Genomic DNA, 5,145 nt, shown 5'->3' with positions numbered 1-5,145 from the left:
GGAATGTGCATGGTCTTCGGCCTCTCCATCGTATCCTCCTTTGGCTCCCTAAAAATTTTTAATGCAACAAGATAGACTAGCGGAAAACTAAGTTGTACAATTCCCTCTTGCTCAGACGAGGCTCTCAGCAATGGTTGGATGTAATCTTAACGATCTTTTGCTCACTGGATGTAATGTTTTGGTCTCTAAGGCATTTATGTAATCTCTTTTTGTTCAATTTGAGGCTCTCTGTATGCACTGTTGTTGTTAACTTTTATATTTGTATTTGAATGGTTATGGCCACTACCTGTAATCTTTCGGCCTTTAAGGCTCTCAGTAATTGTGCCCAGTCTTTATAAATGTAAGATCCTCTGTTCAATTTTTACTCGGTATAAGTTGATAATTTTTATATAACCTGTTACTAGACGTAGATGTAAATTGTAATCTCTTTTGCTCAATTTTCACTCAATAAATTATACCTTTGCCCTCATTTATATTTATTGCAACAAGGACTAAAATACCAAGAAAGAAGGACTATAATTTCCTTGGTTTATGACCAAAATAGCGCTAAAATAACTCCAATGACCCCACCATTGTTGTTGCATGGAGATACATCTAGAAAAATAAAATTAAACTTAAAAAAAAATGCAATTGATGATATGGCCCTTGAGGGGTCCCCTCTAGGGGCAAGGGCCATATCGACGTGCATTATACAATATCCAAGATGCCACGAGATAGAAATGGCATGTCGATATGTCCCTTGCCCCTAAAGGGGACACCTCAAGGGCCATATTGTCAATTGCATTTTGCTTGGTTGCACAACTGAATACATTTTCCTTGGTACACAAATATATAACTCTAAGAACTAGCGCGATGGCTTTCATAGATCTCCTTCTGTTTGTCAGTATGCTGGTCGTCATAGACCTCCTCCTGTAATACGTAAAAATAGGTAACGGAGCTGTGTGAAGCACTGCAGGGATGCTATGTGTTGAGCTATGTGGTGTTTTGAACAAATAGATTGTGTCTCATTATTATGCTAGTGCGCCTTCATGACATTGAGGAAATTTTCGACGAGAGCGCGGGTTCGCGCAAAATTCAAATATTCCCCTAGGAGCGCATCGCGTCATGGCCCCAAAAATAGTTTCACGATTGGCTACACCCAACAAACATTGACCCAAGTGTGCCTACACATAGATCTCTTGTTGACGGCCTCTTAATTGTATGTAAACTTCTAAAAGCCTTGAGGACTCATTTAAGGATAAGATTGTCACTTCAAAGGTCAAAGTTTGGATTGTTTGTAAATCGTGCGAAACCGGATAGTAGTTAGAGAAAGGTGTAAAGAATGAGTGTCATTGTTGGAGCTTCTCAATGTCTAAGTAATGTTTTCCAAGGCATTAAGAGGCGCTTCGTTTTTTACACACATTTGAGAGCACAGGAGACGTTCGCCCAATACCCTTTCAAAACAATTAAAAATTTATGAGCAGACCTCCTTTGCGCACCAATTCGTATTTTATTTATTTTTGTTAAGATTGTATTTACACCACGGACCGTGCGTGGCAACTTATATTATATGAAAAAGTAAAAAATGGAAAAAAACTAAAAAAATGCCACGACAAAGCGAGGGAATGACGCATGGCAATAAAATGACTCCGTAGGATCAAGGGAAGCAAATTAGAACAACAACTAAAAGTGAAAAACTACATAAAGGAACTGCGAACACGTAATCAGTAGGAGTCTAAGGATGAAAGTGGACGCAAGAACGTATCCATGAGTCGCACAATGATCAAGCCAGCCAACGAAAAGAGGAGGTACGTATGAGAACGTAGAGGAGGCAGCTAGTTGTCTGAGTTCAGTGTTGTCGAAAGGGAGGCAGTTCGCGTGGATCAAACGAAGTGCGAAGGTTCATAAGGAGAAAACAACTCAATTAGGCATTCTTACATTCACTTCAATGCTCACGTATGTAGATAAGCAACCCACAGGCGAGGGCGACCTATGAAGAGGAGTCACAGAAAAAGGACACCGCAAAACTATTGTACAAGGCGCCATGCAAGAGTTTGACAGTGACGACAGAGTAAATTAGAGCATAAGCAGCTAGGAAAGCAAAAAAGACACTATGGATACGGGCAAAGGTCGAGCTCGTAAGTACGAACAAGAAGGATACCTGCAAGTTTGAGGCTAACGTCGCACTAAGAGGCTAAGGGTAAAGCGGTTCGCAAATCGTAAGAGATCTGAGAGGCTTCAATAGCACGAGAATAGTGAAGTGGCAGCGCGATTAGGGATGGCAAGTAGTCACGAAACAAAGGGGTAAGAAACAAAGAAGGGAATGGGCAATCCATGAGGCACGTGACTGTAGAAGCAAAACAAAAGGGGAAGCAATGAACCAAAGCGGGTGGAGAACCATAAGAAGGCTAGTAGAGGAAGTCGTGGAGAAAAGGAGCAAGAGGATCATGAGGAGGACAAGAATCGACGAGTAACCGCAGGCTCATAAGGCACAATGAATACTACTAGCTTTACCACTTGCATGGTAGGCCGTTATCTTCTAATGTAGTAAGATTTAAACAATAAGGGAAGAGGGGGGGTTTAGTAGGAAAAAAAGGTTTTGGTAGATTTGCAATGGTCCTAAGGGGAGTGGTTACTAAGTACACACGGTTTATAACTATGTCTGAGGGAAAATTTGGGTACACATAAGACGGTTTTAGGGCTCGCTTTAGAAGGTTGTAGCATAATTAGGGGTTTATTTTGGGGTTTGTTTGATTAAGTTTAGGAGGGATTTTATAGACACAAATAAAAAGTAGAAACAAGGATTAAATAGAGAGGGGTAAGAAGGAACAAGAGGATGATATATATATATATATATATATATATATAAGGTTGCTAAGTGAAATTAAATTAATTTAAAATAGCAAGTGCCATTTATTTAGAGATTTTTTTTAACAAAACCTTAAATGCCAACCATTATGAGAAAAAATCCAACCATGCTTCATTATTATATATATATATATATATATATATATATAGAGAACGTCAATGTAAAAAAAAGGGGATTGGGTGGGGGGTTTTTAACACGCTCATGATTGTTGGTAAGTCGTAAGTCGAAGATAAAAAAGAAAGTATTAGAAGGGTTTTAGGGGGGGCTTATTAATTTAAGGATTAAAATGAAAATATTAAGGAGGGGGATAGCTTTAACTAGGGATTAGTTTTTTTAAAACCATGCCACCAATCAAGGAAATTGTGTGTGTGGGTATGTGTATGTGTATGTGTACATGTGTGTGTTTGTAAGATATAGAAAATGTGTGTGTGTGTCCCACCCCCAACCCAGAGGGTAAGACCACATGGTGCGGAGTAAGCCCATCATGTGGAGCTTACTCCTCACCAAGTAGTGTGTAGAGAAAAAATGGATCAATAAGATAAGTGCCAAAAAGTGATGTCACTTGTATAAGTGTATCCCAATTCCACAGTAGTGTGGTACCCATGTTTCTGCACATAAAAAGTAATAATTAGTAATCAAATTAAATGGAATCAAAACATTATCTATTTATCTCAAGCCAAAAATTATCCAATGATAACATGACTACTACGAATTATACATAATAAAGAGTTATCCAATCAATGTGAATTAATTGTATGGCAATAGCCGCAACCAAAGGCTAATTGGAAAATCAGTGTGTGTGTGTTTAGATTTAATAGTCCCATCCATAAATGAGCCATACAATTAATTCCACCAATCGGATAAAAAAGCACTGGTTTGGAAAATTTTAAAAATAAAACTAAATTCAAGTACCTTTTAACACTATTGCAATCCAAACTTTTATTTAACAAAGACAATAGGAGGATTGGCAAAAGAATTTTTCTAAAGACAAAGATTTAACATGCTTAAATATATCCAAGGATAATGAATTAATTGTATGGTACTAGCCTGATCAAAGGCCAGTTGGGAGATCAGTGTGTGTGATTAGATTTAGTAATCCCATCAATAAATGAACCATACAATTAATTCAATCATTTGGATAAAAAAGCACTAGTTGGAAAATATAAATTAAAAAAACTAAATTGAAGTAACTTTTGACAATATTGCAATCCAAAACTTTTATAAAAAAGAAAATAGGCGAGCTGGTAAAAGAATTTTTCTTTATATTGAGTTTGCTGATTAGAATTAGTACAAAAATGTCGAATCCGTCAAGTAGTCCAAGCTTCGAGGTCAGGGTCCAGTTACCTAAAAAAAAGGGGATTGGGTGGGGGGGTTTTAACACGCTCGTGATTGCTGGTAAGTCAAAGTAAAAAAAGAAAGTATTAGAAGGGTTTTAGGGTGGGCTTATTAATTTAAGGATTAAAATGAAAATATTAAGGAGGGGGATAGCTTTAACTAGGGATTAGTTTTTTTTAAACCGTGCCACCAATCAAGGAAATTGTGTGTGTGGGTATGTGTATGTGAGTGTGTATGTGTGTGTGTTCAACCTAAATTGCAACTACTATTCCAATCATTCCCATAATCTTCTTTTTTAAAAACAATTCAGAATCCTAATCATACCCATCTCAATATGCCCTCCAATAAATTCATGCAAAGCTATTTACTCAATTTTAATCCACCCTTCATATCTCGAATAGTCACTCAGTTATTTTCTATAGTTCTTACCTGAAACTCATTTCCTATTTTCATTGTATCTCTCAATACTGACACATCTAGATGTATACATCCACGTCATAATAATCTTAATACTGCAAAATTCGAAATATTAGTGGAATAAGCATCCATATATCAGTTGGCATTGAAATATAAGATGTCCAAATCTTATGACCTTCCTTTCTCATATTCAAGACTTCCAAGTCACCAATTTTTGGGGTTAGACAATTGGGTTAAAGGATAAACATGTGCTCTAAACAATCTGCATAAGATCAATTGTAATTCTCTCAAACATGATATGCGTATGGTATGCCCATACATGATAATGCCTGACAAACCAAAATCTCAATGCTAAACCCAATAATTTAATCTTAGAAGAAAACTATTAAATATCTAGTAGATTTCTGAAGTGGTCCTCCAGCATTCCAGTGGTAAGTAGTGTGCCAGTGTGCCATTCAAAATCATTCACTTGCAAATTTGTTTGAGAAGCGTATCAACTCACCTGCAACCATCCACATAAAAGGTAAGTTAGAACTAGAACCTCT

Source organism: Dipteris shenzhenensis, chromosome 23 (genome assembly GCF_047967505.1).
Source record: "Dipteris shenzhenensis isolate YYH24624 ecotype China chromosome 23, Dip_SZ_1.0, whole genome shotgun sequence".
In the NCBI taxonomy this organism is placed as follows: domain Eukaryota; kingdom Viridiplantae; phylum Streptophyta; class Polypodiopsida; order Gleicheniales; family Dipteridaceae; genus Dipteris; species Dipteris shenzhenensis.
The sequence above is the reverse complement of the archived record's forward strand: the minus strand, read 5'-3'. Positions refer to the sequence as shown.